Source organism: Scylla paramamosain, chromosome 12 (assembly GCF_035594125.1).
Source record: "Scylla paramamosain isolate STU-SP2022 chromosome 12, ASM3559412v1, whole genome shotgun sequence".
Classification (NCBI taxonomy): domain Eukaryota; kingdom Metazoa; phylum Arthropoda; class Malacostraca; order Decapoda; family Portunidae; genus Scylla; species Scylla paramamosain.
This window is the reverse complement of record NC_087162.1, coordinates 6,002,501-6,016,569: the sequence shown is the minus strand read 5'-3', so window position 1 is coordinate 6,016,569 and position 14,069 is coordinate 6,002,501. Positions and strand designations below refer to the sequence as shown.

General features: G+C 42.7%; 1 protein-coding gene across 6 annotated transcripts in view; it reads left to right on the top strand.

Annotated features, from left to right (window-relative positions):
- The first annotated feature begins 866 nt into the window (after positions 1-866).
- LOC135105612 (glutamate [NMDA] receptor subunit 1-like) overlaps positions 867-14,069 on the top strand; it is a 51,080-nt gene continuing 37,877 nt past the window's right edge. For 3 of the 6 annotated variants that reach the window (XM_064013896.1, XM_064013897.1, XM_064013893.1), the window contains exons 1-2: positions 4,660-4,957; positions 13,536-14,069. The exon at positions 13,536-14,069 is cut by the window's right edge and continues 492 nt beyond it. The gene's annotated coding sequence lies outside the window, so the exon portion shown is untranslated. Of the gene's footprint in view, positions 1,095-4,659; positions 4,958-4,985; positions 5,459-13,535 lie in introns of those variants that run through there. The other 3 variants (XM_064013894.1, XM_064013898.1, XM_064013895.1) reach the window with 3 other exon arrangements.

Below are 14,069 nucleotides of genomic sequence, written 5' to 3'. Positions count from 1 at the left end.
TGAAATTGTTAGTAAAGGAAGGGAACTTATTTCAGCACATGGCTTGTACCTTATGATGTAATTCAGTCGAATGTGGTGCTTAGTTAAAACTTATATTATTAAATCAATCTCTGAAAATACATACCAAAGTTTTACATCGCAAATGTGAATCTTGCATTTGCTTGTATGATAGTAAGGGATTGCTGCCTTCCCATGGAAACCATTATGAAAAGAAAATTTACTGTGTAGAGCTCGACAACAAATGCGTCACTGACACCATCATCCCTGAAATGTTGAACCCTTTAAAAGAAGCTTTTAAGCGTAACTCTTGTTTAGTTTAACAGATTTATACGAGAGTAAAAGCTAATGTTACTGCATTGTATTATTAGTGACTTGTATTACAGCAGTGATGCGGCTTATGTTTTGCTGTTGTTCCTCTATACTTGGGTTGACTCATGGAAGCTGCTCAGTTATTGAGATGGTAATGAATGATAAATAATCACTATTTTCATCAATAGTAATATTAATAGTAGAACTAGTAATATTAGTAATTAGTAATATTGTTGGTATTATTGTTATGAGAAATTATACGCTTTCTCACTCACTGTAGGGAAAAAAATATTTTTTCATCAGGATAATTTTTTTCTTCATATGTGATAACTCTACTTTCGTATTATTTTGTCCAAGTTAACATAATTTATGATGACATCAATTTCCCAAGACGTCATTGAGTTTGTGGCAGTGAGGCGCGCGGTTTGTAAGGCCGACTGCGGAACACATCCTCCACCAATCACAGAGTTCGGGACAGCATCATAGCCAGTCATGTCGGAGATAGTCACCAAACAAGGGAGTGAGTGCAGTCTAGAGCTGGGGAGGGAAGTCTATGGACGTGTGGTGTCTTGGCGTGGATATAATCATTGGTACTCCATAATTAGGATTTTATAAGAATGACGAGACTTCAGGAATTAATATCAAAATATAGACGGGGAAGATTCAGAGACTACTGACATCGTTTTTATTTTATTTATTTACTTTTAAGACAAGTGGAGTTTGGTGACTTCAAGATCTGATGTGTTTGTGCCATTCCCAAAATCCAGCTCCATCTCGCCAGCAAGGTACGTGCTGTGAATGGTTTGCTATTATCACAATGCTGATCTGCAACACCGGAAGTATCAGTGAGGATGGTCTTGTATTAGGAAATGCGTACAGCTGTCTTTGTTGCTAGAAGGTTATAATGATGTATTTGTTAGATCAGAGGTTGTGCGTAGTTAGAAGTGCAAGCTCCTGATTTTCTTTCCACTGATAAATCACAACAAAAAGAAAAGAAAGTATAAATTTGGTAATTATTATTATTATTATTATTATTATTATTATTATTATTATTATTATTATTATTATTATTACTTACCATTATTAGTGTTAATGCTGTTACTGCTGTTGTTGTGGACGATGTTAATGCTGTTGCTGTTGGTATTATTATTATTATTATTATTATTATTATTATTATTATTATTATTATCATTATCATTATTATTATTATTATTATTATTATTATTATTATCATTATTATTATTATTTCCTATTACTACCTTAACATTATCATCACCATCACGTCATCCTTGCACTGGTCGGGGGCATCACGTAACCAGGGAGTTAAGTCACGGGAGGTCCAACAGGCAGCCATGGCGGTGGTGGTGGTGGTGGTGGTGTGCGAGTTGACCACTGCATATTTTTCTTAATGTATCGGCTTTAGTCCCGACATTTTCACGAGATCAAGCTATGCTGCGTCAACAGGAAAGAGTAGTAGTCGGAGTTCCGATAGTTCCGAGGGGAGACTGTATCGTTTTCTCAAGTCTTGCTCAAGTCCTGTCGTTAGGTCTATATTCTGAAACACTTCTGTGCCACACCTTCACTACTTACGAAAGGCTGTAGTTGAAGTGACACGGGTTTTTTTAAGGGTGTTTTTTAAGGTTCTAGTGATAGATTAACAATGTTTCAACATTATTAACAGGAGAAACACTTGAGAACCGGGTTATCATCTCTGTGGCCTTTGAAAATCGTCGTGCTGAGAGAGTAAAGCGTTCCAGAATACGGGCTTTACTTCTTACAAGGGATGGCCGCAGCAAACTCCTTCCTTCATCGCTTCCCTTCCGCCACCTCTTCACTGACTAGCTTGGATATAAACGGTCCTCGTCTTCTGCTTATACTTCGACCATTCCATCTTCATCCTTTAGACAGTCCTCATTTTTCATCATTTTCATCTCCTAATTTCATGCCTAATTTTCTCATATTAACACATTCTTATATTTTTATTTCTCTCTCTCTCTCTCTCTCTCTCTCTCTCTCTCTCTCTCTCTCTCTCTCTCTCTCTCTCTCTCTCTCTCTCTCTCTCATTCCTCATATTCATTCCTCATTCATTACTCCTCCCCATTCACTTCACTGTCATTCTTCATTCCTTGTATACGTGCTTATTTCTTCCTTCCATAGTTACGTGCATTCTCGTTTTTCATATTCATTCCTGATTTTTCATATTAATTCCTCATTTTTCATTTTCTCTCTTCCATTCCTCCATCATTCTCAGTTTTCACACACATTCCAATTCCTCATTCGCATTCTACATTTATATTATTATTATTTTATTTCCTTTTCATTCTTCATTCCACATTCTTCATTTCTTCATTCTTCATACGTCATTCTAATCTCTTATTCCTCATACATACACGCCCTAGTTTTTAATTTCCTGATGTCTCCGCCTCATTCCCCATTTTTCAATACATTCTCATTCTTCTTGGTCGTACTTCGTTCTCGAATCTCGATCCTAATGCCTCATTTTTATAATATAGCAGTGTTCTTTCTTTTTCCCCCCCCGTTTTTTTTTTTTTTTTATGCGCAGTTTCATTCTTCACTCATTCCTTTAATTTTCTACATGTTATTATTTCATATTCTTATTCTTATACTGTCTCATTCCTTATTTCCGTTCCTCATTCCTCACGTTACTGTAGGTGCACATTCTCCCTTTTCATTGCACATTCCTCATTTCTGTTCTTTATTTTGGTTCCTCATTCGTCCTCCATATTATTCATTCCTCATTTTCATCAAGCCATTTCTCATTTTCACTACATTATCATTCCTCATTCTTCATTGTCCATTTTCATTCCTCATTTTATATCTTCTCATTCTTCATTTGTTGCATTTCTCTTACTTTAATTTTTTTTCTTGTTCATTCCTAGCTCCTTCGACGCATTCTCATTTTTTTTCATTCCTATACATTCTCATTCCTCATTCTATAGATTCTCGTTCGTATTTTTTTCCTACACATTCTTATTTACATTGCCATTCCTCATTCCTCGTAGACGTCCTCATTTCTCTTCCTCGTACATTCTCATTCCTCATTCCTCGTACATTCTCATTTCTCATTCCTCGTATTTTCTCATTCCTCATTCCTCACACATTCTCATTCCTCATACACGTCAGCATTCCCTATTCCTCATACATATTCTTATTCCTCATTCCTCATCCCTCATACACGTCCTCATTCCTCATTCCCCATTCCTCAGGGCACCGTAGCTACACGTCGAGTCTTCCCTTGTACCTTTACACACATTCCCTTAAACCCGAATGTCATGCACTTTTTTTTTTTTTTGTATTGTATTTTATTTTATTCTACTCTACTGTATTTATCATTACTATTTTTTATTTTATTTTTTATTTCAGGTCATCCCTAGTACGTTTCCTTCCTTCCTTTCTTCCTTTCTACAAATCAGTACTTCCTTAATTCAGTCTAGCTCAAAATAAATACTTGCTTAAATGCTTCATGGTTTCAAAATATTTTTCGAAAAAAAGGGTGAATTTCCTTCAGTTTCGTTGAGATGTTCCGCTGGCATTTTTCTGCCCCTTTTTCCGTTGCTTAAGAGGCATCCCGCTTTAACCTTCAGGAAATTAGGTCACTTTATCCTGCAGTAAGACCCTAACTGGTTGACTAGTTATCGCTTAAATACCCTACATAATTACCCTCGTGGAGTGATAGTTAAGGTGGTGTGGTATGGTGGTGTAGTGTGGTGTGGTGTGGTATCCGTTCCCGAGTCTGCCTGAGTGATGTGTGTGTGTGTGTGTGTGTGTGTGTGTGTTCAGCCAGATGACCCATTTTCTCTCGCCTGTCTATTTTCCCTCCGACTTTTGACTTTCTTTCCAACAGTGTACACTCCACCGTGTTTATTAAAGGGAAAAACGGCCTTACTGACGGGACCCAGTAAATATTCGGTACATTCCATAGATTTGTGTACGTGTGCGCGTGTTGTTAAGGTAATAATTCTGATGTATATGCGGGTTAGAGGTATTGTGTGTATACTTACTGTATGTTTATGTGGCCTCTTTGCAATGTTACTATATGGAGATGTAAGGTCGCATAGCAGGGAAGCCGCTTGATGTGGCAATAAATAGTGTGGTGGTGATGGTGAAGGATGGTGAGTCTGTTCCCATGGAAATGTTGTGTGTGTGTCATCAGCTTCATATGTGACCAAGATGGTTTCCTGGGGATTACAGTCTTTTCCCCTCAGATTTCCAGACGCAGATAAAGTGGACTGTCCTGTGCCAGGGTTCAGGAATTACAATACATTCACGTACACTGGGGCGGAAACAGCCTCCACGGAGCCTCTGAGCGAGTTTTAACTTTTGACATTGTTTCTGTAAATTTCTCTTGACAACTTGGTATTTTCAGCAGATGTAGCAGATATTCCAGTAGAATGATGATCAAGCAGGTATCGAGAGCAGGTATTGGTGGCCCGAGGGTCGGCCGGGAAGTGGTACGGACAGGACCGGTGGCAGAGAGGTGCGCCGGTCGGAGCAGAACAGCACCTAGAGGCCGCGAGGCGTCAGTCTCCGGCGGAGAGCGGTAGCGGAACCCGCCCGTACCTGCCGGCCCGCAAATTTCCTCGTTATGGCTACCTTTTCGCTCACCATCTCATCCAACGGCGTTCAGGTATGTGCCGTCCTCCTGAACAAGCAGGGCAATGCTAATGAGTGACCCGGCGTCTCGTAGCTGAAGGAAGGGCGAGGGAGGGCGAGATGCGCACCTGATGGGGAGAGGGCCATTGCTCGCCCGGAGTTATGACTAGGCTGTATTTTGACCTAGCGTCGCCGCCTTCAGCAGGGCGTGGGTATTGATGAAGGACCTTGTTATATGAGCATCCGTGCTCTAGTTGGTGAAGGCCCATGGCACGTATCACGGGCGGGGTGGGCGCGGGCGGGCGTGTTTATCTGGAGCGCGCCTGGATCAATACACCATTGGTGGCAGGGAGGGTTGAGGCGACCCGTCCTCTCGACCCGCCTTCATAATGCTCTTTATATTTACATCCTGCTGTTTCCTACACTGCCTTAGGCCTTCGCTTCGACGTTGTAGCTGCCTGTGCTGTCTCGTCTAGGTCCATGCCTGACCCGTACCCTCCACCACGCACCTTTTGTCCCTGAAAATCTGCCTCCCGTGAGTTGCATCCCCATACTCGACCATTTTGATCATTTCGCAGTTTCTCTCCGTGGCCCTCCTCACCACTAAAGGGACCCATCTCATTGCAAAGGAAATTCACACCGGAAAATCTTCAGTCGTGTATATAGTATGTGTTGAGTGATAAAGTGAATACATTTTCTTTCTCCTTCACCGTAAAGATCGAGTGGAAGCCCAGTGTTGAAGGGCACCGTTACGGCCTCCTCCGGCCTGCTGCTGCTGCTGCTGCTGCTTCTGCTGCTTAGTGGACTCCTTCAAGCTGCAATCGTGTTGTGTTCGGGTTTTGAGGTGTGCAGGTGAGGTGTGCATCGTGGTGGTGACCTGCAACACAAAGATGACTGCTGGACGACCACTGCAGGACACTTGAAGTGACCTTAAGATAACCACAGTGAACATCCTGCTGCTCGTGAGTCCATTACGATGCTTTAATGAAGTACCCAGCTTGTATGGTGACCATCCACCCCTGAGGCTGTTGCTTAGGGACCTGTATGGTCACAGGTGCCTGGTGTGGTGCCCTATGGAGCCAGTGTTATGGTGCACGGCTCGGGCTGATGTGGTGAACCAAGGCTCCTTTGATGAACCACTTGGAGTGTCGTAATACGCTCCTTGGGTCGGTGTAGTGGCCACTTTGGCTGAGATAATGAAGCACTGGGCTGCGTAGAGTGACCCACTTGGTCCGGTGTACGGAACCACTCGGGCTGATGGTAAACCACTCGAACCGATCATGTGAACCGCCGGGATGATCGTGAGGATTTTTAATTGCTGTGTTACGTAATTACTGTGTGTGTGTGTGTGTGTGTGTGTGTGTGTGTGTGTGTGTGTGTGTGGAGAGAGAGAGAGAGAGAGAGAGAGAGAGAGAGAGACCCAAGCCAGCCAAGCCGTGTTTACTAACAGTCCCAAGGTGGTGGTAGGCTCCTCCCCTCCTGTGTTTACATTCCCCACACTCCTGCCGCGGTGACTCACGTGTGCCCATGCCCTTGTAATGCTGCTGCACTTGAGACGCACACACTAATTTGGGGGTTTCACTTTTCCGTGTGTGTAACTTAATTGTATTTGGGTAATTGTTACTTAAAAGGCAGGTACATTTATTTGTTAGTATCTATGTTTTGTTTTATTGTGTTTTATTTTCTGATGCTTAAGTTTTATTTTTATTTATTTTATTTGTTTTTTTTTTGTAGGCGAATTATATCTACGTTTGGTATTTGAACTGTGCATTTATTTATTTATTTATTTATTTATCTATATCTATCTATCTATCTATCTATCTATTTACTTGTGTATTTATTTATTTGTTTATTTATCTATTTGTTTATTGATTGTAAATTTGGTTGCTTGTGTGTGTGTGTGTGTGTGTGTGTGTGTGTGTGTGTTTAAGACTTCACGTGTCTACATCAGGTACTTACGCTGCAATGTTCTGGGTCTTGGTTATCTTTTTCTTTCTTTTCTTTCTTTTTTTTGTGTATTGGATAACTTAATCATATATAGTCTAACTTTATTAGAAAAAATGGTTATCGAATTTCCTATTTGGACAATGATTTCGAGACTGGGTGCCTTTTATTTATTTATTTATTTATTTTTTTTTTCGCTTGGTGTGTGCATGTATTGAATAACAGAATCTTGCATGTCTACGGAAACTTCACTTTAAAGGCAGTGGTTCTCGAATTTCCTACTCCCTCCCTTCATTTTTTTTTTTTGACCTACTTAACTCCTCGACATTCTTACTTGTTGTTCCGTTCTCATATACAGTAAGTAACGAGTATTATCATCATTGAAATACGCAAACATCATTTTGTTTACTTCCTTGTACATATTTTCACTTTTTTCTTCGTATTCTGTAACATTGCAATCTAAACCATTACATGATCAGACTTATATAATTCTCACTTTTTTTTATAGTTACTTTCGTTGTTTTATGTAACAGTATTAGCACTTTTCGGTTTGCTTTCTTTGTGACGACAGTTTTGAGTTCTCCCCATCACGAGGCAGCGCCCTCTAGCCACCACCACCACCACCACCACCATCACGTCCTCTCTTAGCCAGCGCGACATCTCCTCCTCCTCGCTCCCCAAACCTAGAGACCACCGTGCTAAAGCGATTTTCCTCTCTCATTTTTCTGTAGTTAGTTTAATGCAAGACGCTCAGCCAGCAGAAACTAGATGTAAGATAATACAGCTGTGTGTCCGTTTGAGGGTATGTGTTTCGTATGTATGTATGTTGTGATAGTCTCTCTCTCTCTCTCTCTCTCTCTCTCTCTCTCTCTCTCTCTCTCTCTCTCTCAGCAATCATTATCAGCTAGCAACACCCGGGCCACTGGCGCTTCGAACTGATAACAGAACCACACTCCTCCTCCTCCTCCTTCTCCTCCTCCTCCTCCTCCTCCTCCTCCTCCTCCTCCTCCTCCTCTTCCTCTTCCTCCTCCTCCTTTTCCTCCTCCTCCTCCTCCTCCTCCTCCTCCAACACCCAAGACCCCTCGTGTCCCCTCAGCAGCGCCATCATTTCCACTCCTCAAATGGTTCCCTGGAAATTCGTGGGCGGAATCACGGGAACCTGACTGGGAGGCGAGGGAAAAGTGACGCATGTAGTAAAGTAGTAGTTGGGTTGGTTGGTGGCCGTGTCGTCATCATCGTGTATCAGTTACCAATATCTTTTATCTTCACTGCTGCTGCCAGGAATTACTGCTACACTACACTACACACACACACACACATACACACACACACATCGATCACCAACACACCAATAAACCATTATCTTTACTGTAAGAAAAAACAATACACGTACAAACAAACATTCACCTGTTTTTGCGTGGCTTTTTCTTTCATCATTATTTTCATTGTTATTATTGTCACCAGCTGTTTGTATGTCATCACCACGTCTGTATCTTTAGCATGAGTGTCTTCCTCACTCCTCACCATACATCTCCTTCATCATCGCCAGCCCCACCGTCACCAGTAAACAGGATGATGCCACGGCCTTTGATGACACTTATAATCATCACTCCACCCTTCCCTACCACCAGCACTTCCACCGAGACCCTCACCACCCATCCACCAAGCAGGACCCGCACCACTCCACCTGTTCACCTCCAGTACTTCCTTTACCTTCATCATCTCACCAGTACCTCCACCAATGCCATCACCACCGTCACCACCACCATCACCATCCTTACTTTCACCACCCCACTTCATCAGCGTCAGTACCTCCTCCACCACTACCACTACTCCACTACCACTATCACTACCACCACCACCACCAGTACTTTTGCCCCTACCTCCATCACTCTTTATACCACTTAACACTACCACACCACACCACCCCACCACAGCACCTCCACACCACCACCCGTCTTCTCGAGAGATAGGCAACGACAAGAGGTAACAGGACTGGCCCAGACACACATCAAGTTCGCGATAAAACATTAATTATTTTCACTTTCAAGTTAGGTTTCTTTCCCGCCCAAATATTGGTTGGTAGCCTTCACCCCACCCCTCCTCCGCACCCCTCCTCCCCACCCCCAGACTGCCTGCCCTGGAGCCCCACTATGTATGTGTATGTGGCCGATGGTATATCAAGATTAATGTTGATATGCACTTCAGAAATGTTTAGGTACAGAAAATGCGCCGAACATGTTTTTTTTTTTTTTGGGGGGGGGAGGGTGAAGGAGGGGGTTTCATTTCGTATTTAGTACATTGTTGGTTGGTCTGAATGGTTAATTGGTTGGTTGGTTGTTGTTGTTGTTGTTGTTGTTGTTGTTGTTGTTGTTGTTGTAAGTACTACTATTACTACATACCATTATTACTACTACTACTACTACTACTACTACTACTACTACTACTACTACTACTACTACTACTACGTCTACTATATATGTCTACTGTGTCCATTACTATGTAGTTACATATTCCCCCCTTCTCTCTCTCTCTCTCTCTCTCTCTCTCTCTCTCAGCCTTTAGATGTTGAAAGTCAGTCGATGAGTCAGTGAGTGAGGAGATACTGTGTGTGTGTGTGTGTGTGTGTGTGTGTGTGTGTGTGTGTGGAGGAGTGAGAGTATCATCCGGTGTCTCAGGAAGAGTGGCATAAAAGTTACATACTCTCTAAACTGGCGGAGATGGCGGTGTTGGTGGAGGGAGCTGGCGACACACACGCCTCGCCTTAGTGTGTGGAGGGACCTTTGTATGAACTTGTGCGCTTTTACTCTATATCTTTTCTTTGTTATGCCCTAACCTAACCTAACCTAACCTAACCTAACCTAACCTAACTTGAACTACCCTAACCTAACCTAACCTAACCTAACCTAACCTAACCTAACCTAACTTGAACTACCCTAACCTAACCTAACCTAACCTAACCTAACCTAACCTAACCTAACTTGAACTACCCTAACCTAACCTAACCTAACCTAACTTGAACTACCCTAACCTAACCTAACCTAACCTAACCTAACCTAACTTGAACTACCCTAACCTAACCTAACCTAACCTAACCTAACCTAACTTAACTTGAACTACCCTAACCTAACCTAACCTAACCTAACCTAACTTGAGCTACCCTAACCTAACCTAACCTAACTTGAGCTACCCTAACCTAACCTAACTTGAGCTACCCTAACCTAACCTAACTTAACCTGAGCTACCCTAACCTAACTTGATCTACCTTAACACAACTTAACCTAACTTGATCTACCTTAACACAACTTAAGCTTACATAACCTAATCTAATTTACCTTAACACAACACAATTTAAGCCAACCCAACTTAATCCAACATAACCTAATCTACTTTAGTACAAGTTAACTTAACCTAACTAACCTAACAACACAACCTAATCTACCTTAACACAACGTAACCTAACTTATCATCATAACTTAAGCTATCTTATAGCACCTTAACCTAAACTTACTTAACGTAACCTAACCTAATCTACTTTGACGCAATTTTACTTTACCTAACCTAACCTAACACTACGTAGTCAACATTAACACAACTAAACCTAACCTAACCTAACCTAACTTAACCTAACACTACGTAGTCTACATTAACACAACTTAACCTAACCTAACGTAACCTAACCTAACATAATAATCTTAAACACAATCTAACTTAACCTAACTTAATTTCTCAACATCCTTTTCCATATTGCTATTACTATTTCATATATATTTTGCTTAATATAAATTTCTTATTTCCATTGCAGCTTTTCAATTTTTTCTCCAAATCTAACATGATCTTGCGTATTTCTTTTTGCATTTTTTTGCATATTGCTATTATTATTATTATTATCATTGTTGTTGTTGTTTTGTTGTTGTTGTTTTCACTAGTATTCTATGCCCCTAATACAACCTTTTACTCGTTGCACATACATTCTCACCATCATTAATTTACCTGATTTATTCATTTACCTTCCTTTCTGTGTGTGTATGCGAGTACCGTGACTGAACAGGGCAGGAGGGGCATGCAGGGGAAGAAGGTAGGACAAGCACAGTAATTCTCCAGCGCAGGTGTGGGGAGACTGATGGGGACTTGTGGGTGAAGGCAGGCGTGGAGGCGGGCGCGGGGAAATGAGGTCACGGCGCTGGTAGATGTGTTTCAGGTGTGGCTTAGGTGTGGCCAGGTGTAGGAGTGTTTGCTGACCTTGGCCACCTATCCTAATAACCTGCGGGGCCACGAGGGAGTATGCACTAGGTATAATAGGTGTAATAACATGAATTACATTGAATTGCATAAGGAATGTGGCCTAAGTGTAATGACAGGGATTACTTAGGAGGGTTTGTGGGTCAAGTGTGATGGCAGGGATTACTCGAAATTACATAGGAAGTGGAGGGTGTGTGAACCAAGAGGGACGACAGGCATTACATAGGATTATGTGTAATTACATAGGGAGTGTGGACCAAGTGTGATAGCAGGGATTACTTGGGATTATACTTGGGGGGTGCGGACCAAGAGGGACGACAGGCATTACATAGGATTAGGTACAATTACATAGGGAGAGTGTGGACCAAGTGTGATATGAGGGATTACTTGGGATTATAACAGATTACATAGGGCTTCTTAGGTGATGGAATGCTGTTAGTGGCCAAATATAGTATGTGCACCACCGTCTTACTGTGTGTGTGTGTGTGTGTGTGTGTGTGTTTTCGATCATTTTCCAAACAGACTCCTGCCTTTGACTTGAACGGTTTCAAGATGGAGCTTTCAAGACAGTTCTCAAATTCTGGATAACTCTTTTGACTGGACTTTTTGGGCGTCTTCAGTAGGCCTGTTTTTTTTATATATATATATTTTTTTCAGCCTTTTTGTTGCCTTAGGCCGGAGTCCCTTCTAACGTAAAAAAAAAAAAAAAAAATAGAAGAGAAAAACATCTTACCATCTAACAAGTGCTCTTTCTAAGTATAGCTCATCAAACTTAGATGCGATGTATCAAGCAGGTACTGAATTTCTAGAGTGAAGGTGTGGGTGATCAAATTTGCTCCAGTTGTTGACCGTATGTTTTATAAGCACCGATGGTTGAAACTAGCGTGACTTTACTGTGGGGGCCCTATTCACAAAATCTCTTACATTTTCCACCTCTAATGATTTGATGTCCTTATCTTTATATAGCTACATTAATAATTAGGGTTTTCAGTACCTTTCTCTATCATCTAACGTCGGTATAAGTGAGCACAAGTATATCTGTTTATGTATTTGTTTAAACTTATTTGGCAGATCAGTATTTCATATAAGAAGGCAAGAGCTTAATCAGTCTTTCCTCACGTCAGTACCTTGCTATTTTATCTAACGTCGGCAGAAGTGAGCACGCATATATCTATTTACGTATTTCTTTTGAGTTTGCAGTTTGACTTTTACTTTAATGAACTTTTCCCCACGTCCTGGTCTTGGCTGTTCTGTTAATGGCGGTGTATCATGAGAATGGGCAGTGCAACAACCTAACCTAACCTAATCTAATTGATGTGGCCCGTTTGTTGTCAGTGCCTTGTGCTTTTAATTTAGGTAATGCAAGTGGCCACCACGTGAGTCTTCAAGCAGCTTAGGTTAGCACTATGTTCCGTCATAACCATCTTGTCATCATTGTGTCATATTCACTTAACTATTGGTGAATATGATAAAAAAAATGCTCTCTCTCTCTCTCTCTCTCTCTCTCTCTCTCTCTCTCTCTCTCTCTCTCTCTCTCTCTCTCTCTCTCTCTCTCTCTCTCTCTCTCTCTCTCTCTCTCTCTCTTTCAGTATTTAATTATATGTAGCTACTCCTGCATCACCATTTCCTCGGCCTGCCTTCCTCTTTAATGTATCCCAAGGTGCGCGTCATAGTGTCCTGCCAGTACTGCCTCGCGACGTGCTTATTTCAGCCGTAAAGTCTCGTACTCGCACACACAGTTGGCCGGGAGCGTCGTCTAAAGAATTATATGTCTTTTACTTACTCCAGTCGTCATATTTAGATGTCTTGGCATTCTCTTTCCCCCGCTTCTTGCCGCAGGAATGGGAACAAAACATCTATAAGTAAGCTTGTGTAGATCTTTAGGGGACGAGAGCTATTTTGGTGCCTGAGTGTATTGTACAAGCTCCTCTTCTCACTCCCCCTTCTCACCACGTATGCGATGTAGCGGCCTGTCTATCCTGCCAGCGCCCTACGATCTCCGTGTTGTGGGGAGTGAAGTCAGTCAGTGAAGCCATCAGTGGTTCTCTCTGTGATCGTGGTGCCTGTGAGGAGGCCGTGGAGGAGACGGGCCGGGCGGGACGTGCACGTGTGGTTATAGGCGCACACCCGTCTGTCGGCCACTGCAGCCTCCAGGGATGTGTGGTGTAATGTTCTCTTCTAGTATTGATAAGACAGGCAGGCAGTCAGTGTGTGTGTGTGTGTGTGTGTGTTTGAGAGAGAGAGAGAGAGAGAGTGTGTGTGTGTGTGTGTGTGTGTGTGTGTGTGTGTGTTTGTACTCATAAGATCAATCATTAGCAGGTCTCGCCATCTTTATTCATACATTGTAAGCGGTGCAGCAGGTGAGAGCATTACCTGTGTCGTGTCATTCCCCGTAACCTCACCTTTGTCTGTCTGTGTGTGCGCAGGGGCCGGGCGGGGCGTGAGGTGCTGCTGCCCTGCTGGAGACGTCTCTGCCGCTGCCGCCTCCGCCACCGCCGCCGTAGCCGGTCCAGAAGCCCCCTCGGCGGGCCTTGGTGATTGGGAATGCCCCTGTGGAAGGACCGTGATCAGTGTGTGTTGGGGCAGAGTCCGTGGGAGTCGCTACCTGGGGTCTGGCAGGCGCGTGGAGGAGGGCGAGGAGGGCTGGACCCACTGGCATGCCTGCTTCAGGAGCCTCCATTCGCGCGCTGACTCCCACACTTCACCCCCCTCTGTCTCCCCCCCCAGCCCGGACCACACCACATAGCGTTCTTTCCTACGTTCCTTCCTCACTTGGTTCATTAAATGTGTCTTCGTTAACCAGTGACTCGCTTGTGTATAAACTGTTCGTCTGAGTCTGCCTGCGTTGGCCCCAGACGCATGAAAAAAATAGAAAAATAAGAGAGGTTGTTGCCTTTCGCGTTCACATCTCGAGTAAAAAAGAAACGCAGAAAATTTATAAAAAGTGAAGAAGAAAAGGA